General features: G+C 39.2%; 1 protein-coding gene across 12 annotated transcripts in view; it reads right to left on the reverse strand.

Moving 5' to 3' along the window:
* The window catches only part of LOC139574805 (glycine receptor subunit alphaZ1), a 96897-nt gene that overhangs the window by 4781 nt on the left and 66284 nt on the right, over positions 1-25832 (reverse strand). The gene's annotated exons all lie outside the window — the stretch shown is intronic.

Raw genomic sequence — 25832 nt, forward strand, 5'->3', positions numbered from 1 at the left:
TCAAAGAAAAGGCTCTTAACTGGTTTAAATCATAGTGGGTCTTCAAGGAAAAGGCTCTTAACAGACTTAAATTATAGTGGGCCGTTAAGGAAAAGACTCTTAACAGACTTAAATCATAGTGGGTCTTCAAGGAAAAGGCTCTTAACTGGCTAAATTATAGTGGGTCTTCAAGGAAAAGGCTCCTAACTGGTTTAAATCATAGTGGGTCTTCAAGGAAAAGGCTCTTAACTGGCTTAAATTATAGTGGGTCTTCAAGGAAAAGGCTCTTAACTGGCTTAAATTATAGTGGGTCTTCAAGGAAAAGGCTCTTAACTGGTTTAAATCATAGTGGGTCTTCAAGGAAAAGGCTCTTAACAGACTTAAATTATAGTGGGCCGTTAAGGAAAAGACTCTTAACAGACTTAAATCATAGTGGGTCTTCAAGGAAAAGGCTCTTAACTGGCTTAAATCAGAGTGGGTCTTCAAGGAAAAGGCTCTTAACTGGCTTAAATTATAGTGGGTCTTCAAGGAAAAGGCTCTTAACTGGCTTAAATTATAGTGGGCCGTTAAAGAAAAGGCTCTTAACAGACTTAAATTATAGTGGGTCTTCAAGGAAAAGGCTCTTAACTGGCTTAAATTATAGTGGGTCTTCAAGGAAAAGGCTCTTAACTGGCTTAAATCATAGTGGGTCTTCAAGGAAAAGGCTCTTAACTGGCTTAAATTATAGTGGGTCTTCAAGGAAAAGGCTCTTAACTGGCTTAAATTATAGTGGTCCGTTAAGGAAAAGACTCTTAACAGACTTAAATCATAGTGGGTCTTCAAAGAAAAGGCTCTTAACTGGCTTAAATCATAGTGGGTCTTCAAGGAAAAGGCTCTTAACTGGCTAAATTATAGTGGGTCTTCAAGGAAAAGGCTCCTAACTGGTTAAATCATAGTGGGTCTTCAAGGAAAAGGCTCTTAACTGGCTTAAATTATAGTGGGTCTTCAAGGAAAAGGCTCTTAACTGGCTTAAATTATAGATAGTGGGTCTTCAAGGAAAAGGCTCTTAACAGACTTAAATTATAGTGGGTCTTCAAGGAAAAGGCTCTTAACTGGCTTAAATTATAGTGGGCCGTTAAGGAAAAGGCTCTTAACAGACTTAAATTATAGTGGGTCTTCAAGGAAAAGGCTCTTAACTGGCTTAAATTATAGTGGGTCTTCAAAGAAAAGGCTCTTAACTGGCTTAAATCATATGGGACTTTAAGGGGCTTAAATCATAGTGGGTCTTCAAGGAAAAGGCTCTTAACTGGCTTAAATTATAGTGGGTCTTCAAGGAAAAGGCTCTTAACTGGCTTAAATTATAGTGGGTCTTCAAGGAAAAGGCTGTTAACTGGCTTAAATTATAGTGGGTCTTCAAGGAAAAGGCTCTTAACTGGCTTAAATTATAGTGGGTCTTCAAGGAAAAGGCTCTTAACTGGTTTAAATTATAGTGGGTCTTCAAGGAAAAGGCTCTTAACTGGCTTAAATTATAGTGGGTCTTCAAGGAAAAGGCTCTTAACTGGCTTAAATTATAGTGGGTCTTCAAGGAAAAGGCTCTTAACTGGCTTAAATTATAGTGGGTCTTCAAGGAAAAGGCTCTTAACTGGCTTAAATTATAGTGGGTCTTCAAGGAAAAGGCTCTTAACTGGTTTAAATTATAGTGGGTCTTCAAGGAAAAGGCTCTTAACTGGCTTAAATTATAGTGGGCCGTTAAGGAAAAGGCTCTTAACAGACTTAAATTATAGTGGGTCTTCAAGGAAAAGGCTCTTAACTGGCTTAAATTATAGTGGGTCTTCAAGGAAAAGGCTCTTAACTGGCTTAAATCATAGTGGGTCTTCAAGGAAAAGGCTCTTAACTGGCTTAAATTATAGTGGGTCTTCAAGGAAAAGGCTCTTAACTGGCTCAAATTATAGTGGGTCTTCAAGGAAAAGGCTCTTAACTGGTTTAAATCATAGTGGGTCTTCAAAGAAAAGGCTCTTAACTGGCTTAAATCATAGTGGGTCTTCAAGGAAAAGGCTCTTAACTGGCTAAATTATAGTGGGTCTTCAAGGAAAAGGCTCCTAACTGGTTTAAATCATAGTGGGTCTTCAAGGAAAAGGCTCTTAACTGTCTTAAATTATAGTGGGTCTTCAAGGAAAAGGCTCTTAACTGGCTTAAATTATAGTGGGTCTTCAAGGAAAAGGCTCTTAACTGGCTTAAATTATAGTGGGTCTTCAAAGAAAAGGCTCTTAACTGGCTTAAATCATAGTGGGTCTTCAAGGAAAAGGCTCTTAACAGACTTAAATTATAGTGGGTCTTCAAAGAAAAGGCTCTTAACTGGTTTAAATCATAGTGGGTCTTCAAAGAAAAGGCTCTTAACTGGCTTAAATCATAGTGGGTCTTCAAGGAAAAGGCTCTTAACTGGCTAAATTATAGTGGGTCTTCAAGGAAAAGGCTCCTAACTGGTTTAAATCATAGTGGGTCTTCAAGGAAAAGGCTCTTAACTGGCTTAAATTATAGTGGGTCTTCAAGGAAAAGGCTCTTAACTGGCTTAAATTATAGTGGGTCTTCAAGGAAAAGGCTCTTAACTGGTTTAAATCATAGTGGGTCTTCAAGGAAAAGGCTCTTAACAGACTTAAATTATAGTGGGCCGTTAAGGAAAAGACTCTTAACAGACTTAAATCATAGTGGGTCTTCAAGGAAAAGGCTCTTAACTGGCTTAAATCAGAGTGGGTCTTCAAGGAAAAGGCTCTTAACTGGCTTAAATTATAGTGGGTCTTCAAGGAAAAGGCTCTTAACTGGCTTAAATTATAGTGGGCCGTTAAAGAAAAGGCTCTTAACAGACTTAAATTATAGTGGGTCTTCAAGGAAAAGGCTCTTAACTGGCTTAAATTATAGTGGGTCTTCAAGGAAAAGGCTCTTAACTGGCTTAAATCATAGTGGGTCTTCAAGGAAAAGGCTCTTAACTGGCTTAAATTATAGTGGGTCTTCAAGGAAAAGGCTCTTAACTGGCTTAAATTATAGTGGGTCTTCAAGGAAAAGGCTCTTAACTGGCTTAAATTATAGTGGGTCTTCAAAGAAAAGGCTCTTAACTGGCTTAAGTCATAGTGGGTCTTCAAGGAAAAGGCTCTTAACAGACTTAAATTATAGTGGGTCTTCAAAGAAAAGGCTCTTAACTGGCTTAAATCATAGTGGGTCTTCAAAGAAAAGGCTCTTAACTGGCTTAAATCATAGTGGGTCTTCAAGGAAAAGGCTCTTAACTGGCTAAATTATAGTGGGTCTTCAAGGAAAAGGCTCCTAACTGGTTTAAATCATAGTGGGTCTTCAAGGAAAAGGCTCTTAACTGGCTTAAATTATAGTGGGTCTTCAAGGAAAAGGCTCTTAACTGGCTTAAATTATAGTGGGCCATTAAGGAAAAGGCTCTTAACAGACTTAAATTATAGTGGGTCTTCAAGGAAAAGGCTCTTAACTGGCTTAAATTATAGTGGGTCTTCAAGGAAAAGGCTCTTAACTGGCTTAAATCATAGTGGGTCTTCAAGGAAAAGGCTCTTAACTGGCTTAAATTATAATGGGTCTTCAAAGAAAAGGCTCTTAACTGGCTTAAATCATAGTGGGTCTTCAAGGAAAAGGCTCTTAACAGACTTAAATTATAGTGGGTCTTCAAAGAAAAGGCTCTTAACTGGTTTAAATCATAGTGGGTCTTCAAAGAAAAGGCTCTTAACTGGCTTAAATCATAGTGGGTCTTCAAGGAAAAGGCTCTTAACTGGCTAAATTATAGTGGGTCTTCAAGGAAAAGGCTCCTAACTGGTTTAAATCATAGTGGGTCTTCAAGGAAAAGGCTCTTAACTGGCTTAAATTATAGTGGGTCTTCAAGGAAAAGGCTCTTAACTGGCTTAAATTATAGTGGGCCGTTAAGGAAAAGGCTCTTAACAGACTTAAATTATAGTGGGTCTTCAAGGAAAAGGCTCTTAACTGGCTTAAATCAGAGTGGGTCTTCAAGGAAAAGGCTCTTAACTGGCTTAAATTATAGTGGGTCTTCAAGGAAAAGGCTCTTAACTGGTTTAAATCATAGTGGGTCTTCAAGGAAAAGGCTCTTAACTGGCTTAAATCATAGTGGGTCTTCAAGGAAAAGGCTCTTAACTGGCTTAAATCATAGTGGGTCTTCAAGGAAAAGGCTCTTAACTGGCTTAAATCATAGTGGGTCTTCAAGGAAAAGGCTCTTAACTGGCTTAAATCATAGTGGGTCTTCAAGGAAAAGGCTCTTAACTGGCTTAAATTATAGTGGGTCTTCAAGGAAAAGGCTCTTAACTGGTTTAAATCATAGTGGGTCTTCAAGGAAAAGGCTCTTAACAGACTTAAATTATAGTGGGCCGTTAAGGAAAAGACTCTTAACAGACTTAAATCATAGTGGGTCTTCAAGGAAAAGGCTCTTAACTGGCTTAAATCAGAGTGGGTCTTCAAGGAAAAGGCTCTTAACTGGCTTAAATTATAGTGGGTCTTCAAGGAAAAGGCTCTTAACTGGCTTAAATTATAGTGGGCCGTTAAAGAAAAGGCTCTTAACAGACTTAAATTATAGTGGGTCTTCAAGGAAAAGGCTCTTAACTGGCTTAAATTATAGTGGGTCTTCAAGGAAAAGGCTCTTAACTGGCTTAAATCATAGTGGGTCTTCAAGGAAAAGGCTCTTAACTGGCTTAAATTATAGTGGGTCTTCAAGGAAAAGGCTCTTAACTGGCTTAAATTATAGTGGGTCTTCAAGGAAAAGGCTCTTAACTGGCTTAAATTATAGTGGGTCTTCAAAGAAAAGGCTCTTAACTGGCTTAAGTCATAGTGGGTCTTCAAGGAAAAGGCTCTTAACAGACTTAAATTATAGTGGGTCTTCAAAGAAAAGGCTCTTAACTGGTTTAAATCATAGTGGGTCTTCAAAGAAAAGGCTCTTAACTGGCTTAAATCATAGTGGGTCTTCAAGGAAAAGGCTCTTAACTGGCTAAATTATAGTGGGTCTTCAAGGAAAAGGCTCCTAACTGGTTTAAATCATAGTGGGTCTTCAAGGAAAAGGCTCTTAACTGGCTTAAATTATAGTGGGTCTTCAAGGAAAAGGCTCTTAACTGGCTTAAATTATAGTGGGCCGTTAAGGAAAAGGCTCTTAACAGACTTAAATTATAGTGGGTCTTCAAGGAAAAGGCTCTTAACTGGCTTAAATTATAGTGGGTCTTCAAGGAAAAGGCTCTTAACTGGCTTAAATCATAGTGGGTCTTCAAGGAAAAGGCTCTTAACTGGCTTAAATTATAGTGGGTCTTCAAGGAAAAGGCTCTTAACTGGCTCAAATTATAGTGGGTCTTCAAGGAAAAGGCTCTTAACTGGCTTAAATTATAATGGGTCTTCAAAGAAAAGGCTCTTAACTGGCTTAAATCATAGTGGGTCTTCAAGGAAAAGGCTCTTAACAGACTTAAATTATAGTGGGTCTTCAAAGAAAAGGCTCTTAACTGGTTTAAATCATAGTGGGTCTTCAAAGAAAAGGCTCTTAACTGGCTTAAATCATAGTGGGTCTTCAAGGAAAAGGCTCTTAACTGGCTAAATTATAGTGGGTCTTCAAGGAAAAGGCTCTTAACTGGCTTAAATTATAGTGGGTCTTCAAGGAAAAGGCTCTTAACTGGCTTAAATTATAGTGGGCCGTTAAGGAAAAGGCTCTTAACTGGCTTAAATCATAGTGGGTCTTCAAGGAAAAGGCTCTTAACTGGCTTAAATTATAGTGGGTCTTCAAGGAAAAGGCTCTTAACTGGCTTAAATTATAGTGGGTCTTCAAGGAAAAGGCTGTTAACTGGCTTAAATTATAGTGGGTCTTCAAGGAAAAGGCTCTTAACTGGCTTAAATTATAGTGGGTCTTCAAGGAAAAGGCTCTTAACTGGCTTAAATTATAGTGGGTCTTCAAGGAAAAGGCTCTTAACTGGCTTAAATTATAGTGGGTCTTCAAGGAAAAGGCTCTTAACTGGCTTAAATTATAGTGGGTCTTCAAGGAAAAGGCTCTTAACTGGCTTAAATTATAGTGGGTCTTCAAGGAAAAGGCTCTTAACTGGCTTAAATTATAGTGGGTCTTCAAGGAAAAGGCTCTTAACTGGTTTAAATTATAGTGGGTCTTCAAGGAAAAGGCTCTTAACTGGCTTAAATTATAGTGGGCCGTTAAGGAAAAGGCTCTTAACAGACTTAAATTATAGTGGGTCTTCAAGGAAAAGGCTCTTAACTGGCTTAAATTATAGTGGGTCTTCAAGGAAAAGGCTCTTAACTGGCTTAAATCATAGTGGGTCTTCAAGGAAAAGGCTCTTAACTGGCTTAAATTATAGTGGGTCTTCAAGGAAAAGGCTCTTAACTGGCTTAAATTATAGTGGGTCTTCAAAGAAAAGGCTCTTAACTGGCTTAAGTCATAGTGGGTCTTCAAGGAAAAGGCTCTTAACAGACTTAAATTATAGTGGGTCTTCAAAGAAAAGGCTCTTAACTGGTTTAAATCATAGTGGGTCTTCAAAGAAAAGGCTCTTAACTGGCTTAAATCATAGTGGGTCTTCAAGGAAAAGGCTCTTAACTGGCTAAATTATAGTGGGTCTTCAAGGAAAAGGCTCCTAACTGGTTTAAATCATAGTGGGTCTTCAAGGAAAAGGCTCTTAACTGGCTTAAATTATAGTGGGCCGTTAAGGAAAAGGCTCTTAACAGACTTAAATTATAGTGGGTCTTCAAGGAAAAGGCTCTTAACTGGCTTAAATTATAGTGGGTCTTCAAGGAAAAGGCTCTTAACTGGCTTAAATCATAGTGGGTCTTCAAGGAAAAGGCTCTTAACTGGCTTAAATTATAGTGGGTCTTCAAGGAAAAGGCTCTTAACTGGCTCAAATTATAGTGGGTCTTCAAGGAAAAGGCTCTTAACTGGCTTAAATTATAGTGGGTCTTCAAAGAAAAGGCTCTTAACTGGCTTAAATCATAGTGGGTCTTCAAGGAAAAGGCTCTTAACAGACTTAAATTATAGTGGGTCTTCAAAGAAAAGGCTCTTAACTGGTTTAAATCATAGTGGGTCTTCAAAGAAAAGGCTCTTAACTGGCTTAAATCATAGTGGGTCTTCAAGGAAAAGGCTCTTAACTGGCTAAATTATAGTGGGTCTTCAAGGAAAAGGCTCCTAACTGGTTTAAATCATAGTGGGTCTTCAAGGAAAAGGCTCTTAACTGGCTTAAATTATAGTGGGTCTTCAAGGAAAAGGCTCTTAACTGGCTTAAATTATAGTGGGTCTTCAAGGAAAAGGCTCTTAACTGGTTTAAATCATAGTGGGTCTTCAAGGAAAAGGCTCTTAACAGACTTAAATTATAGTGGGCCGTTAAGGAAAAGACTCTTAACAGACTTAAATCATAGTGGGTCTTCAAGGAAAAGGCTCTTAACTGGCTTAAATCAGAGTGGGTCTTCAAGGAAAAGGCTCTTAACTGGCTTAAATTATAGTGGGTCTTCAAGGAAAAGGCTCTTAACTGGCTTAAATTATAGTGGGCCGTTAAAGAAAAGGCTCTTAACAGACTTAAATTATAGTGGGTCTTCAAGGAAAAGGCTCTTAACTGGCTTAAATTATAGTGGGTCTTCAAGGAAAAGGCTCTTAACTGGCTTAAATCATAGTGGGTCTTCAAGGAAAAGGCTCTTAACTGGCTTAAATTATAGTGGGTCTTCAAGGAAAAGGCTCTTAACTGGCTTAAATTATAGTGGGTCTTCAAGGAAAAGGCTCTTAACTGGCTTAAATTATAGTGGGTCTTCAAAGAAAAGGCTCTTAACTGGCTTAAGTCATAGTGGGTCTTCAAGGAAAAGGCTCTTAACAGACTTAAATTATAGTGGGTCTTCAAAGAAAAGGCTCTTAACTGGTTTAAATCATAGTGGGTCTTCAAAGAAAAGGCTCTTAACTGGCTTAAATCATAGTGGGTCTTCAAGGAAAAGGCTCTTAACTGGCTAAATTATAGTGGGTCTTCAAGGAAAAGGCTCCTAACTGGTTTAAATCATAGTGGGTCTTCAAGGAAAAGGCTCTTAACTGGCTTAAATTATAGTGGGTCTTCAAGGAAAAGGCTCTTAACTGGCTTAAATTATAGTGGGCCGTTAAGGAAAAGGCTCTTAACAGACTTAAATTATAGTGGGTCTTCAAGGAAAAGGCTCTTAACTGGCTTAAATTATAGTGGGTCTTCAAGGAAAAGGCTCTTAACTGGCTTAAATCATAGTGGGTCTTCAAGGAAAAGGCTCTTAACTGGCTTAAATTATAGTGGGTCTTCAAGGAAAAGGCTCTTAACTGGCTCAAATTATAGTGGGTCTTCAAGGAAAAGGCTCTTAACTGGCTTAAATTATAATGGGTCTTCAAAGAAAAGGCTCTTAACTGGCTTAAATCATAGTGGGTCTTCAAGGAAAAGGCTCTTAACAGACTTAAATTATAGTGGGTCTTCAAAGAAAAGGCTCTTAACTGGTTTAAATCATAGTGGGTCTTCAAAGAAAAGGCTCTTAACTGGCTTAAATCATAGTGGGTCTTCAAGGAAAAGGCTCTTAACTGGCTAAATTATAGTGGGTCTTCAAGGAAAAGGCTCCTAACTGGTTTAAATCATAGTGGGTCTTCAAGGAAAAGGCTCTTAACTGGCTTAAATTATAGTGGGTCTTCAAGGAAAAGGCTCTTAACTGGCTTAAATTATAGTGGGCCGTTAAGGAAAAGGCTCTTAACAGACTTAAATTATAGTGGGTCTTCAAGGAAAAGGCTCTTAACTGGCTTAAATCAGAGTGGGTCTTCAAGGAAAAGGCTCTTAACTGGCTTAAATTATAGTGGGTCTTCAAGGAAAAGGCTCTTAACTGGCTTAAATCATAGTGGGTCTTCAAGGAAAAGGCTGTTAACTGGCTTAAATCATAGTGGGTCTTCAAGGAAAAGGCTCTTAACTGGCTTAAATCATAGTGGGTCTTCAAGGAAAAGGCTCTTAACTGGCTTAAATCATAGTGGGTCTTCAAGGAAAAGGCTCTTAACTGGCTTAAATCATAGTGGGTCTTCAAGGAAAAGGCTCTTAACTGGCTTAAATTATAGTGGGTCTTCAAGGAAAAGGCTCTTAACTGGTTTAAATCATAGTGGGTCTTCAAGGAAAAGGCTCTTAACAGACTTAAATTATAGTGGGCCGTTAAGGAAAAGACTCTTAACAGACTTAAATCATAGTGGGTCTTCAAGGAAAAGGCTCTTAACTGGCTTAAATCAGAGTGGGTCTTCAAGGAAAAGGCTCTTAACTGGCTTAAATTATAGTGGGTCTTCAAGGAAAAGGCTCTTAACTGGCTTAAATTATAGTGGGCCGTTAAAGAAAAGGCTCTTAACAGACTTAAATTATAGTGGGTCTTCAAGGAAAAGGCTCTTAACTGGCTTAAATTATAGTGGGTCTTCAAGGAAAAGGCTCTTAACTGGCTTAAATCATAGTGGGTCTTCAAGGAAAAGGCTCTTAACTGGCTTAAATTATAGTGGGTCTTCAAGGAAAAGGCTCTTAACTGGCTTAAATTATAGTGGGTCTTCAAGGAAAAGGCTCTTAACTGGCTTAAATTATAGTGGGTCTTCAAAGAAAAGGCTCTTAACTGGCTTAAGTCATAGTGGGTCTTCAAGGAAAAGGCTCTTAACAGACTTAAATTATAGTGGGTCTTCAAAGAAAAGGCTCTTAACTGGTTTAAATCATAGTGGGTCTTCAAAGAAAAGGCTCTTAACTGGCTTAAATCATAGTGGGTCTTCAAGGAAAAGGCTCTTAACTGGCTAAATTATAGTGGGTCTTCAAGGAAAAGGCTCCTAACTGGTTTAAATCATAGTGGGTCTTCAAGGAAAAGGCTCTTAACTGGCTTAAATTATAGTGGGTCTTCAAGGAAAAGGCTCTTAACTGGCTTAAATTATAGTGGGCCGTTAAGGAAAAGGCTCTTAACAGACTTAAATTATAGTGGGTCTTCAAGGAAAAGGCTCTTAACTGGCTTAAATTATAGTGGGTCTTCAAGGAAAAGGCTCTTAACTGGCTTAAATCATAGTGGGTCTTCAAGGAAAAGGCTCTTAACTGGCTTAAATTATAGTGGGTCTTCAAGGAAAAGGCTCTTAACTGGCTCAAATTATAGTGGGTCTTCAAGGAAAAGGCTCTTAACTGGCTTAAATTATAGTGGGTCTTCAAAGAAAAGGCTCTTAACTGGCTTAAATCATAGTGGGTCTTCAAGGAAAAGGCTCTTAACAGACTTAAATTATAGTGGGTCTTCAAAGAAAAGGCTCTTAACTGGTTTAAATCATAGTGGGTCTTCAAAGAAAAGGCTCTTAACTGGCTTAAATCATAGTGGGTCTTCAAGGAAAAGGCTCTTAACTGGCTAAATTATAGTGGGTCTTCAAGGAAAAGGCTCCTAACTGGTTTAAATCATAGTGGGTCTTCAAGGAAAAGGCTCTTAACTGGCTTAAATTATAGTGGGTCTTCAAGGAAAAGGCTCTTAACTGGCTTAAATTATAGTGGGCCGTTAAGGAAAAGGCTCTTAACAGACTTAAATTATAGTGGGTCTTCAAGGAAAAGGCTCTTAACTGGCTTAAATTATAGTGGGTCTTCAAGGAAAAGGCTCTTAACTGGCTTAAATCATAGTGGGTCTTCAAGGAAAAGGCTCTTAACTAAATTATAGTGGGTCTTCAAGGAAAAGGCTCTTAACTGGCTTAAATTATAGTGGGTCTTCAAGGAAAAGGCTGTTAACTGGCTTAAATCATAGTGGGTCTTCAAGGAAAAGGCTCTTAACTGGCTTAAATTATAGTGGGTCTTCAAGGAAAAGGCTCTTAACTGGCTTAAATTATAGTGGGTCTTCAAGGAAAAGGCTCTTAACTGGCTTAAATTATAGTGGGCCGTTCAAGGAAAAGGCTCTTAACTGGCTTAAATTATAGTGGGTCTTCAAGGAAAAGGCTCTTAACTGGCTTAAATTATAGTGGGTCTTCAAGTTCAAAGAAAAGGCTCTTAACTGGCTTAAATCATAGTGGGTCTTCAAGGAAAAGGCTCTTAACTGGCTAAATTATAGTGGGTCTTCAAGGAAAAGGCTCTTAACTGGCTTAAATTATAGTGGGCCGTTAAGGAAAAGGCTCTTAACAGACTTAAATTATAGTGGGTCTTCAAGGAAAAGGCTCTTAACTGGCTTAAATTATAGTGGGTCTTCAAGGAAAAGGCTCTTAACTGGCTTAAATCATAGTGGGTCTTCAAGGAAAAGGCTCTTAACTGGCTTAAATTATAGTGGGTCTTCAAGGAAAAGGCTCTTAACTGGCTCAAATTATAGTGGGTCTTCAAGGAAAAGGCTCTTAACTGGCTTAAATTATAGTGGGTCTTCAAAGAAAAGGCTCTTAACTGGCTTAAATCATAGTGGGTCTTCAAGGAAAAGGCTCTTAACAGACTTAAATTATAGTGGGTCTTCAAAGAAAAGGCTCTTAACTGGTTTAAATCATAGTGGGTCTTCAAAGAAAAGGCTCTTAACTGGCTTAAATCATAGTGGGTCTTCAAGGAAAAGGCTCTTAACTGGCTAAATTATAGTGGGTCTTCAAGGAAAAGGCTCCTAACTGGTTTAAATCATAGTGGGTCTTCAAGGAAAAGGCTCTTAACTGGCTTAAATTATAGTGGGTCTTCAAGGAAAAGGCTCTTAACTGGCTTAAATTATAGTGGGCCGTTAAGGAAAAGGCTCTTAACAGACTTAAATTATAGTGGGTCTTCAAGGAAAAGGCTCTTAACTGGCTTAAATTATAGTGGGTCTTCAAGGAAAAGGCTCTTAACTGGCTTAAATCATAGTGGGTCTTCAAGGAAAAGGCTCTTAACTGGCTTAAATTATAGTGGGTCTTCAAGGAAAAGGCTCTTAACTGGCTTAAATTATAGTGGGTCTTCAAGGAAAAGGCTCTTAACTGGCTTAAATTATAGTGGGTCTTCAAAGAAAAGGCTCTTAACTGGCTTAAGTCATAGTGGGTCTTCAAGGAAAAGGCTCTTAACAGACTTAAATTATAGTGGGTCTTCAAAGAAAAGGCTCTTAACTGGTTTAAATCATAGTGGGTCTTCAAAGAAAAGGCTCTTAACTGGCTTAAATCATAGTGGGTCTTCAAGGAAAAGGCTCTTAACTGGCTAAATTATAGTGGGTCTTCAAGGAAAAGGCTCCTAACTGGTTTAAATCATAGTGGGTCTTCAAGGAAAAGGCTCTTAACTGGCTTAAATTATAGTGGGTCTTCAAGGAAAAGGCTCTTAACTGGCTTAAATTATAGTGGGCCGTCTGAGGAAAAGGCTCTCTAACAGACTTAAATTATAGTGGGTCTTCAAGGAAAAGGCTCTTAACTGGCTTAAATTATAGTGGGTCTTCAAGGAAAAGGCTCTTAACTGGCTTAAATCATAGTGGGTCTTCAAGGAAAAGGCTCTTAACTGGCTTAAATTATAGTGGGTCTTCAAGGAAAAGGCTCTTAACTGGCTTAAATTATAGTGGGTCTTCAAGGAAAAGGCTGTTAACTGGCTTAAATTATCTTCAAGGAAAAGGCTCTTAACTGGCTTAAATCAAAGTGGGTCTTCAAGGAAAAGGCTCTTAACTGGCTTAAATCATAGTGGGTCTTCAAGGAAAAGGCTCTTAACTGGCTTAAATCATAGTGGGTCTTCAAGGAAAAGGCTCTTAACTGGCTTAAATCATAGTGGGTCTTCAAGGAAAAGGCTCTTAACTGGCTTAAATTATAGTGGGTCTTCAAGGAAAAGGCTCTTAACTGGTTTAAATCATAGTGGGTCTTCAAGGAAAAGGCTCTTAACAGACTTAAATTATAGTGGGCCGTTAAGGAAAAGACTCTTAACAGACTTAAATCATAGTGGGTCTTCAAGGAAAAGGCTCTTAACTGGCTTAAATCAGAGTGGGTCTTCAAGGAAAAGGCTCTTAACTGGCTTAAATTATAGTGGGTCTTCAAGGAAAAGGCTCTTAACTGGCTTAAATTATAGTGGGCCGTTAAAGAAAAGGCTCTTAACAGACTTAAATTATAGTGGGTCTTCAAGGAAAAGGCTCTTAACTGGCTTAAATTATAGTGGGTCTTCAAGGAAAAGGCTCTTAACTGGCTTAAATCATAGTGGGTCTTCAAGGAAAAGGCTCTTAACTGGCTTAAATTATAGTGGGTCTTCAAGGAAAAGGCTCTTAACTGGCTTAAATTATAGTGGTCCGTTAAGGAAAAGACTCTTAACAGACTTAAATCATAGTGGGTCTTCAAAGAAAAGGCTCTTAACTGGCTTAAATCATAGTGGGTCTTCAAGGAAAAGGCTCTTAACTGGCTAAATTATAGTGGGTCTTCAAGGAAAAGGCTCCTAACTGGTTTAAATCATAGTGGGTCTTCAAGGAAAAGGCTCTTAACTGGCTTAAATTATAGTGGGTCTTCAAGGAAAAGGCTCTTAACTGGCTTAAATTATAGTGGGTCTTCAAGGAAAAGGCTCTTAACTGGCTTAAATTATAGTGGGTCTTCAAGGAAAAGGCTCTTAACTGGCTTAAATCATAGTGGGTCTTCAAGGAAAAGGCTCTTAACTGGCTTAAATTATAGTGGGTCTTCAAGGAAAAGGCTCTTAACTGGCTCAAATTATAGTGGGTCTTCAAGGAAAAGGCTCTTAACTGGCTTAAATTATAATGGGTCTTCAAGGAAAAGGCTCTTAACTGGCTTAAATTATAGTGGGCCGTTAAGGAAAAGGCTCTTAACAGACTTAAATTATAGTGGGTCTTCAAGGAAAAGGCTCTTAACTGGCTTAAATTATAGTGGGTCTTCAAGGAAAAGGCTCTTAACTGGCTTAAATCATAGTGGGTCTTCAAGGAAAAGGCTCTTAACTGGCTTAAATTATAGTGGGTCTTCAAGGAAAAGGCTCTTAACTGGCTCAAATTATAGTGGGTCTTCAAGGAAAAGGCTCTTAACTGGCTTAAATCATAGTGGGTCTTCAAGGAAAAGGCTCTTAACTGGCTTAAATTATAGTGGGTCTTCAAGGAAAAGGCTGTTAACTGGCTTAAATTATAGTGGGTCTTCAAGGAAAAGGCTCTTAACTGGCTTAAATTATAGTGGGTCTTCAAGGAAAAGGCTCTTAACTGGTTTAAATTATAGTGGGTCTTCAAGGAAAAGGCTCTTAACTGGCTTAAATTATAGTGGGTCTTCAAGGAAAAGGCTCTTAACTGGCTTAAATTATAGTGAGTCTTCAAGGAAAAGGCTCTTAACTGGCTTAAATTATAGTGGGTCTTCAAGGAAAAGGCTCTTAACTGGCTTAAATTATAGTGGGTCTTCAAGGAAAAGGCTCTTAACTGGTTTAAATTATAGTGGGTCTTCAAGGAAAAGGCTCTTAACTGGCTTAAATTATAGTGGGTCTTCAAGGAAAAGGCTCTTAACTGGCTTAAATTATAGTGGGTCTTCAAGGAAAAGGCTCTTAACTGGCTTAAATTATAGTGGGTCTTCAAAGAAAAGGCTCTTAACTGGCTTAAGTCATAGTGGGTCTTCAAGGAAAAGGCTCTTAACAGACTTAAATTATAGTGGGTCTTCAAAGAAAAGGCTCTTAACTGGTTTAAATCATAGTGGGTCTTCAAAGAAAAGGCTCTTAACTGGCTTAAATCATAGTGGGTCTTCAAGGAAAAGGCTCTTAACTGGCTAAATTATAGTGGGTCTTCAAGGAAAAGGCTCCTAACTGGTTTAAATCATAGTGGGTCTTCAAGGAAAAGGCTCTTAACTGGCTTAAATTATAGTGGGTCTTCAAGGAAAAGGCTCTTAACTGGCTTAAATTATAGTGGGTCTTCAAGGAAAAGGCTCTTAACTGGTTTAAATCATAGTGGGTCTTCAAGGAAAAGGCTCTTAACAGACTTAAATTATAGTGGGCCGTTAAGGAAAAGACTCTTAACAGACTTAAATCATAGTGGGTCTTCAAGGAAAAGGCTCTTAACTGGCTTAAATCAGAGTGGGTCTTCAAGGAAAAGGCTCTTAACTGGCTTAAATTATAGTGGGTCTTCAAGGAAAAGGCTCTTAACTGGCTTAAATTATAGTGGGCCGTTAAAGAAAAGGCTCTTAACAGACTTAAATTATAGTGGGTCTTCAAGGAAAAGGCTCTTAACTGGCTTAAATTATAGTGGGTCTTCAAGGAAAAGGCTCTTAACTGGCTTAAATCATAGTGGGTCTTCAAGGAAAAGGCTCTTAACTGGCTTAAATTATAGTGGGTCTTCAAGGAAAAGGCTCTTAACTGGCTTAAATTATAGTGGGTCTTCAAGGAAAAGGCTCTTAACTGGCTTAAATTATAGTGGGTCTTCAAAGAAAAGGCTCTTAACTGGCTTAAGTCATAGTGGGTCTTCAAGGAAAAGGCTCTTAACAGACTTAAATTATAGTGGGTCTTCAAAGAAAAGGCTCTTAACTGGTTTAAATCATAGTGGGTCTTCAAAGAAAAGGCTCTTAACTGGCTTAAATCATAGTGGGTCTTCAAGGAAAAGGCTCTTAACTGGCTAAATTATAGTGGGTCTTCAAGGAAAAGGCTCCTAACTGGTTTAAATCATAGTGGGTCTTCAAGGAAAAGGCTCTTAACTGGCTTAAATTATAGTGGGTCTTCAAGGAAAAGGCTCTTAACTGGCTTAAATTATAGTGGGCCGTTAAGGAAAAGGCTCTTAACAGACTTAAATTATAGTGGGTCTTCAAGGAAAAGGCTCTTAACTGGCTTAAATTATAGTGGGTCTTCAAGGAAAAGGCTCTTAACTGGCTTAAATCATAGTGGGTCTTCAAGGAAAAGGCTCTTAACTGGCTTAAATTATAGTGGGTCTTCAAGGAAAAGGCTCTTAACTGGCTCAAATTATAGTGGGTCTTCAAGGAAAAGGCTCTTAACTGGCTTAAATTATAATGGGTCTTCAAAGAAAAGGCTCTTAACTGGCTTAAATCATAGTGGGTCTTCAAGGAAAAGGCTCTTAACAGACTTAAATTATAGTGGGTCTTCAAAGAAAAGGCTCTTAACTGGTTTAAATCATAGTGGGTCTTCAAAGAAAAGGCTCTTAACTGGCTTAAATCATAGTGGGTCTTCAAGGAAAAGGCTCTTAACTGGCTAAATTATAGTGGGTCTTCAAGGAAAAGGCTCCTAACTGGTTTAAATCATAGTGGGTCTTCAAGGAAAAGGCTCTTAACTGGCTTAAATTATAGTGGGTCTTCAAGGAAAAGGCTCTTAACTGGCTTAAATTATAGTGGGTCTTCAAGGAAAAGGCTGTTAACTGGCTTAAATTATAGTGGGTCTTCAAGGAAAAGGCTCTTAACTGGCTTAAATTATAGTGGGTCTTCAAGGAAAAGGCTCTTAACTGGTTTAAATTATAGTGGGTCTTCAAGGAAAAGGCTCTTAACTGGCTTAAATTATAGTGGGTCTTCAAGGAAAAGGCTCTTAACTGGCTTAAATTATAGTGGGTCTTCAAGGAAAAGGCTCTTAACTGGCTTAAATTATAGTGGGTCTTCAAGGAAAAGGCTCTTAACTGGCTTAAATTATAGTGGGTCTTCAAGGAAAAGGCTCTTAACTGGTTTAAATTATAGTGGGTCTTCAAGGAAAAGGCTCTTAACTGGCTTAAATTATAGTGGGCCGTTAAGGAAAAGGCTCTTAACAGACTTAAATTATAGTGGGTCTTCAAGGAAAAGGCTCTTAACTGGCTTAAATTATAGTGGGTCTTCAAGGAAAAGGCTCTTAACTGGCTTAAATCATAGTGGGTCTTCAAGGAAAAGGCTCTTAACTGGCTTAAATTATAGTGGGTCTTCAAGGAAAAGGCTCTTAACTGGCTTAAATTATAGTGGGTCTTCAAGGAAAAGGCTCTTAACTGGCTTAAATTATAGTGGGTCTTCAAAGAAAAGGCTCTTAACTGGCTTAAGTCATAGTGGGTCTTCAAGGAAAAGGCTCTTAACAGACTTAAATTATAGTGGGTCTTCAAAGAAAAGGCTCTTAACTGGTTTAAATCATAGTGGGTCTTCAAAGAAAAGGCTCTTAACTGGCTTAAATCATAGTGGGTCTTCAAGGAAAAGGCTCTTAACTGGCTAAATTATAGTGGGTCTTCAAGGAAAAGGCTCCTAACTGGTTTAAATCATAGTGGGTCTTCAAGGAAAAGGCTCTTAACTGGCTTAAATTATAGTGGGTCTTCAAGGAAAAGGCTCTTAACTGGCTTAAATTATAGTGGGCCGTTAAGGAAAAGGCTCTTAACAGACTTAAATTATAGTGGGTCTTCAAGGAAAAGGCTCTTAACTGGCTTAAAGTATAGTGGGTCTTCAAGGAAAAGGCTCTTAACTGGCTTAAATCATAGTGGGTCTTCAAGGAAAAGGCTCTTAACTGGCTTAAATTATAGTGGGTCTTCAAGGAAAAGGCTCTTAACTGGCTCAAATTATAGTGGGTCTTCAAGGAAAAGGCTCTTAACTGGCTTAAATTATAGTGGGTCTTCAAAGAAAAGGCTCTTAACTGGCTTAAATCATAGTGGGTCTTCAAGGAAAAGGCTCTTAACAGACTTAAATTATAGTGGGTCTTCAAAGAAAAGGCTCTTAACTGGTTTAAATCATAGTGGGTCTTCAAAGAAAAGGCTCTTAACTGGCTTAAATCATAGTGGGTCTTCAAGGAAAAGGCTCTTAACTGGCTAAATTATAGTGGGTCTTCAAGGAAAAGGCTCCTAACTGGTTTAAATCATAGTGGGTCTTCAAGGAAAAGGCTCTTAACTGGCTTAAATTATAGTGGGTCTTCAAGGAAAAGGCTCTTAACTGGCTTAAATTATAGTGGGCCGTTAAGGAAAAGGCTCTTAACAGACTTAAATTATAGTGGGTCTTCAAGGAAAAGGCTCTTAACTGGCTTAAATTATAGTGGGTCTTCAAGGAAAAGGCTCTTAACTGGCTTAAATCATAGTGGGTCTTCAAGGAAAAGGCTCTTAACTGGCTTAAATTATAGTGGGTCTTCAAGGAAAAGGCTCTTAACTGGCTTAAATTATAGTGGGTCTTCAAGGAAAAGGCTCTTAACTGGCTTAAATTATAGTGGGTCTTCAAGGAAAAGGCTCTTAACTGGCTTAAATTATAGTGGGTCTTCAAGGAAAAGGCTCTTAACTGGTTTAAATCATAGTGGGTCTTCAAGGAAAAGGCTCTTAACTGGCTTAAATTATAGTGGGTCTTCAAGGAAAAGGCTCTTAACTGGCTTAAATTATAGTGGGTCTTCAAGGAAAAGGCTCTTAACTGGCTTAAATCATAGTGGGTCTTCAAGGAAAAGGCTCTTAACTGGCTTAAATCATAGTGGGTCTTCAAGGAAAAGGCTCTTAACTGGCTTAAATTATAGTGGGTCTTCAAGGAAAACGCTCTTAACTGGTTTAAATCATAGTGGGTCTTCAAGGAAAAGGCTCTTAACAGTCTTAAATCATAGTGGGTCTTCAAGGAAAAGGCTCTTAACAGTCTTAAATCATAGTGGGTCTTCAAGGAAAAGGCTCTTAACTGGCTTAAATCATAGTGGGTCTTCAAGGAAAAGGCTCTTAACAGTCTTAAATCATAGTTGGTCTTCAAGGAAAAGGCTCTTAACTGGCTTAAATTATAGTGGGCCGTTAAGGAAAAGGCTCTTAACAGATTTCGTGAATTGAAAACACATATAATGGCTGTCAAAATCACAGTGGGCCTTTAAGTATTGCAGAGACATATTAATTAACATAATGAGGCACATGTGGTTGAGCCTTAAATATCCCTCATGATCCAGATACTATCTCACTAACCATTGATATGCATTGTGATAAATATGGATTGCATGGGTCGACGATTCACATTTTAGCTATGACATCACTCAAGGTTATGAGGCAAGGTTTGCACATGTTATAAAGGACACGTTATCTCGATATCATACGTACGTAAATTGCATTTTCCTATTGACTGCAATTTCATTACAGGTAGCTGGCTAACACAATCCCTGCCTCCACAATACCTCATCACACACAAACAATCAGGGTCCCTTATCTGTCTTTGCTTGGTGTGAAAAATGTAAATGTCCTTCTGTCCTTGTCTAAAATACAAGCCTTAGTTTTCTAGGTTCCATTTGTAGACTCCATGTCCTCCTTCTGTCCTTGTCTTTATCCCTCCCCATTTATAACTGTTCATGTGTGTTGGGCTGAATGGATGAACACACACACACACACACACACACACACACACACACACACACACACACACACACACACACACACACACACACACACACACACACACACACACACACACACACACACACACACACACACACACACACACACACACACACACACAAGGGGAGGCGGGTCTTCTCCTTTCTCCCCCATTTTGGATCGTCTCCTCCACTCCACTAACAGTGACTGAGATATCTAATGCTAGCTACGTTGCTCCACTGTTTTCCTGTAACAGTGACTGAGATATCTAATGCTAGCTACGTTGCTCCACTGTTTTCCTGTAACAGTGACTGAGATATCTAATGCTGGCTACGTTGCTCCACTGTTTTCCTGTAACAGTGACTGAGATATCTAATGCTGGCTGTGTTGTGCGTCAACCTTCCCTTGTCCTTCAGTGGCGCTGGCCCACCATTTGTAAGTATTCACTCCTCCTGCCGTATGATTAATGTGTTGGCTGGGGGACGTGACGTGGAGCAGTAAAGAGGGATGGCGGAGGATGGCGTCCCAAAATGGCATCCTATTCCCTACATAGTGCACTACTTTCGACTTAGACCTATGGTCAAAAGTAGTGTACGATGTAGGGAATAGGATGCCATTTGAAACGCATACATTTTCACACCGCCCGCCCAAGCCCCGGCTGTCTGATTCATTACCCGGCCCCCTAATTCAACATTCCACCATTAAAGCAGTAAGCTGGGCAGAGACTCTTATTGTACGAAGGGGAGATAAATAGTGAGAGAGAGGAATGGTGCCCTTTGGGTTTGTGGTGGTGAGGGAAACAATGTATGGCTTGGAACAAAAGCAGTATCAGGCTCTCTCCTCCTCTCTCCTCCTCCCTCCCTCCCTCACTCATTCTCCTCCTTTTGCATTTGCAAGTCAGAGAGAGAATCCCCAAACAAATCCAATTTTGATAAACTCCCATATCTATTGGGTGAAATAGCACAGTGAGTCATCACAGCAGCAAGATTTGTGACCTGTTGCCACAAGAAAAGGGCAACCAGTGAAGAACAAACACCATTGTAAATACAACCAATATTTATGTTTATTTATTTTCCCTTTTGTACTATTTGCACATCGTTACAACACTGTATATATACATCATATGACATTTGAAATGTCTCTCTTCTATTTCCAACTTCTGTGAGTGTAATGTTTACTGTCAAATTTTCATTGTTTATTCCACTTTTGTTCATTATCTATTTGACTTGCTATGGCAATGTAAACATATGTTTCCCATGCCAATAAAGCCCTTTGAATTGAGATTGAATTGAAAGAGAGGTGACCGGTTGGTTGGTTGTTTGGTGTCTAGTGAGACACAGAGAGAAGGACGCCTTGACTCCCCGATCCATCTCATTATTTCCTCATGATAGATGCCTGTATATCTCTTAGTGTGTGGTGATGTGATTAATGGCTGAGATTAAAGAGAACCGTAAAACCAACTAGTTGGAGGTTCCATCTTATGTTTTCTCTAAACATTTGCCTTTGCGTGGGTCACGGTGTCATGCAGCCTTGGAAAAGGGAAAATGCTGATTTGCACAAAGTCATTTTGGGAAGTGTCACGACTAACTATCATCAACTTCTCCTCGAAGGAGTTGGTGTCTTGCCGTTCATTTTATGATTTCCCAAAGCAATTTAGCCCCAATGCCAATACACGACCCTTTCCCAGTCATTCCAATCGGATTCTCATTCCTTTTTTAATATCGTGCTATCATGCTTTTATATTGAGGATTGGTATATTCATTATTAAAGGATCAGGTAATCTAAGGAGAATGTTGAAGTAGTACTACTGTTAAGGGCTGGTTTCTCGGACACAAAGTCAAATAAAACAAATACCTTGCTCGTCTAGTCTAGGACTGACTTCTTTGAACATTACATTTTGCTTCACAGTTCGAACAACTAAATTGTCTCTCTCACCGGGTCTTGCTTTAGAACGGCAGAAATTCTGGATTTTAGACATTGTTAATATATAACTGTTTAAAACTATATTTCACAGTTGCAACATACCAAATAGTGTCGCATAGTGTTCCCATCATCTCTACTACCAGTACTGCACTAGTTGCTACTTAAAAATGACATCAAACATGATTTTAGACTATGTTTATTGAAAACTGTTTAAAAAGCCACAGTGTCTCCTATTATCGATCATTTCTGCGTTGTCGAAACTGCCTGAATACATGACTTTAGGCCATGTTCATGTAAAACTGTTAAGAAATATAAGTCACAGTTGAAACACAATTAAATAGTCCCTTATCATCTCTCTCACTAGTGCTCTATGGGTTTTTGCTTCAGAATGGCAGAAATTCTGGATTTTAGACATTGTTAATGTAAAACTGTTTACAAATATTCTTCACAGTTGAAACACAACTCAATTATAACATCTTTATACTACGTAATATATTTTGTATTGTGAAAATATTGTACAGAAGTTCAATAACTTATCTTTGTTCTATGTATTATTTTTTGGATGTATTATCTTTTACTTCGCAAAGAAACAATGAGTTCACATAATTTAACTCCTTCTCATGTCCTGCAGACACTGGCAGAGAGTAGCTTCCTGTCGCTTGCCACTTATTTACCTAGCTAATCCAGTCTCTTATCAGGCCTAATGAGCTGATTATCCTGGATCAATCAGGAAGTCTGGTCCTAATAAGGCCCTGTCATCGTTAGCCAGTGGAACACTGTATCTGCAGTCTAGGGGTCACATCATGTCACCTAGTTATTAATATATCTCAGTTTGGACTAAAGGGGAAAAGGATAGCTGAAAGAAAGGAGATATCCACTTAGCTGAGACGTTTCTGGACGCTAATATTTTAGACTAGAGTTGAGTTTTTTGGGTTGCTTTTAGTGACTGCCTGGCGTGGAGGCATTGGCTGACTAGCATCACAAATGAGCCACAGACAAATGTCTTCCTTATTAAACCATGGAAAAAAATTGAATTACAGTATGTAACAGAATGGAAGACATTTTGTGCACTAACAATTAGATATCTTACAAATACAATTTGTACCACTGAACAAAAATATAAACGCAACATGTAAAGTGTTGGTCCCATGTTTCATGAGTGGAAATAAAAGATCCCAGAAATGTTCCATACACACAAAAAGCTTATTTCTCTCAAATGTTGTGCACAAATTTGTTTACTTTCCTGTTAGTGAGCATTTCTCCTTCACCAAGAGTATCCATTCACCTGACAGGTGTGGCATATCAAGAAGCTGATTAAACAGCATGATCATTACATAGGTGCACCTTCTGCAGGGGGCAATAAAAGGCCACTCTAAAATGAGCAGTTTTGTCACACAACACAATGTCACAGATGTCTCAAGTTTTCAGGGATTAACATGCTGACTGCAAGAATGTCCACCAGAGTGTTCAATTCTCTACCATAAGCCGCCTCCAACATTGTTTTCGAGAATTTGGCATTATGTCCAACTGGACTAAAACCCGCAGACCACGTGTAACCACGCCAGCCCAGGACCACCACACCCGGCTTCTTCGGACAGCTGATAAAACTGAGGAGTACTTCTGTCTGTAATAAAGCCATTTTGTGGGGAAAAACGAATTCTGATTGGCTGGGCCTGGCTCCCAAGTGGGTGGGCCTGGCTCCCAAGTGGGTGGGCCTGGCTCCCAAGTGGGTTGGCCTATGTCCTCCCAAGCCCCCCCAGGGCTGCGCCCCTGCCCAGTCATGTGGAATCCATAGATTAGGGCCTAATTAATTTATTTCAATTGACTGATTTCCTTATATATGAACTGTAACTCAGTAAAATCTTTGAAATTGTTGCATGTTGCGTTGATATTTTTTGTTCAGTGTATAAATGTTACGAATGTATTACGCTTAAGATCCTGGAGTGCATCTTTAATGCATGGGCTATATGGCTGTTGTTATTGTGGTTGGGTATAGGCTACAGACATGTCTCTATGGCTAATTAAATCATGTATTATTATGAATTCTGTAACTGCTATAATTCCATTGATAATCTTTATACAATCCTTAAAGGAGACACCATTGATATCCTGTATTCTGCAGTTGGGTCAAGTTTTAATCAAGTCAATATTTATTCATGTTTATTCGGTAAGGCCTTTCTTACAGTCTCGAGAGGAGCTTGTCAAATTACATGCAGTTTGCTATTATTTTATTCCATGCTGGTGGATAATATTGGTTGGCTGCAGTTGGGCAAGTGATTTCATTATTTAGTTTACTCCTAAGACCTTTCTCTCTTTCTTTCAGTCTCGAGAGGATCTTGTCGGGTACATGTGTGTGTGTGTGTGTGTGTGTGTGTGTGTGTGTGTGTGTGTGTGTGTGTGTGTGTGTGTGTGTGTGTGTGTGTGTGTGTGTGTGTGTGTGTGTGTGTGTGTGTGTGCGTGTGTGTGTGTCGAGGGAGTGGGTTGCTGCTGGACAGTCAGTCTATACTTCAAGGCAACAGATGAATAGTCTGCCTGTTGCTATTGATCTGCCGTCTACAGTTACACCATCTGGCCAGGAGGGGGAGACCTCAATCTGTCACCTTCACATAGAGGTACGCACACACACATAAACATCCGTACACGTAGACGCACGCACGCACGCACGCACGCACGCACGCACGCACGCACGCACGCACGCACGCACGCACGCACGCACGCACGCACCCACACACACACACACACACACACACACACACACACACACACACACACACACACACACACACACACACACACACACACACACACACACACACACACACACACACACACACACACACACACACACACACACACACACACACAGGAAAGGCTGCAGCGTTCGTTTGTAGATTTCACCCTCATTGTCTTTCCAATCAGCGACCATCAGTTTTCAACCAGGTCAGGTAGTAGCTGATGGGCACTCTCTAGGTTATCAGTGACAATCATCGACCAATTAAACACCAACGGAGAAACAACAAGATTCCCACTGCAGCTGTTGAAGATTGGTCCTGGAGCTGAGTGTGTGTGTGCTATGTATCCCGATGCTCAGCCAGAACCAGAGAGAACCAGAGAGGTTGTTTAATTGTGTCGAGGGTAGAAGTGACAGGTTCCTCACTGCAGAGAGAGCAGAGGAGCAGTCCTCTGGGATGACCTGGCTGAATGATAGCCTTTAGAAGGCTGACCTGGCTGAATGATAGCCTTTAGAAGGCTGACCTGGCTGAATGATAGCCTTTAGAAGGCTGACCTGGCTGAATGATAGCCTTTAGAAGGATGACCTGGCTGAATGATAGCCTTTAGAAGGCTGACCTGGCTGAATGATAGCCTTTAGAAGGCTGACCTGGCTGAATGATAGCCTTTAGAAGGCTGACCTGGCTGAATGATAGCCTTTAGAAGGCTGACCTGGCTGAATGATAGCCTTTAGAAGGCTGACCTGGCTGAATGATAGCCTTTAGAAGGCTGACCTGGCTGAATGATAGCCTTTAGAAGGTTGACCTGGCTGAATGATAGCCTTTAGAAGGCTGACCTGGCTGAATGATAGCCTTTAGAAGGATGACCTGGCTGAATGATAGCCTTTAGAAGGCTGAACACACACACTGAACTGGTAATGGTAAAGTCATACAACATGTCTTTCTGTAGATCAGGATGGTAAAGTCATACAACATCAATCTAGCTATTTCACATAGCAGCTAGCCTGTCATCTGATAAAACTCCCAAAACTCTCAATATCATTCAGAGTTTTAAGTAAATGCAGGATATATCCTTTCATAATGGGCTTATAATCATCAACACTTGATAATATTATTCATTTCAATACTATAGGCCTAACACCGCTCAAACAAGGATTTATAATCATTTTCACAGGATATTTGGTTAATAATTACATTAAAAAATGTTAATATAATAACATAATATGATAATATAGTTAACTGCAATAGTACACTATATAATAATACTAAATAGTAATTTGGCGGGTGCTTATATTTGTCCTATTTTATGATACTATTGTTAACTGCAATACTATATAGGCCTAACACCACTCAAACAAGTATTTGTCAGCATTTTCTATAAAACGCAGCAGAATAATGCTTGACTTGCATTTCACATACTAGACTACATGATGACATCACCAAACCGGAAATCTCCAGAACTCATACCATGTAAAAGACTGGATGAAGATCTGAGTCATTCATGACAAACTCCAGGACTACCAGCTATCATCTCTTGTAGAGATGGGAGCAATAAACACTGTATGGTACTCAGCAGTATCTCTACTTGCACATCATCATCTGCACATCTATCACTCCAGTGTTTAATTGCTAAATTGTAATTATTTCACCACTATGGCCTATTTATTGCCTTACCTCCCTAATCTTACTTCATTTGCACACACTGTATATAGATTTTTCTATTGTGTAATTGACTGTACATGTATTTATCCCATGTGTAACTCTGTGTTGTTGTTTTTGTCGCACTGCTTTGCTTTATCTTGGCCAGGTCGCAGTTGTAAATGAGAACTTGTTCTCAACTGGCCTACCTGGTTCAATAAAGGTGAAATAAAAAAATATTAATAAATAGCACACTACTATTGACCAGAGCCCTATGGCAACCTATTCCCTGTATAGTGCACTACTTTTGACCAGAGCCCTATGGCACCCTATTCCCTGTATAGTGCACTACTTTTGACCAGAGCCCTATGGCACCCTATTCCCTGTATAGTGCACTATTTTTGACCAGAGCCCTATGGTTGCCATTAGGGATGTGGCCAGCTTCTCGAT

This window comes from Salvelinus alpinus, chromosome 4, assembly GCF_045679555.1.
Source record: "Salvelinus alpinus chromosome 4, SLU_Salpinus.1, whole genome shotgun sequence".
Taxonomy (NCBI): domain Eukaryota; kingdom Metazoa; phylum Chordata; class Actinopteri; order Salmoniformes; family Salmonidae; genus Salvelinus; species Salvelinus alpinus.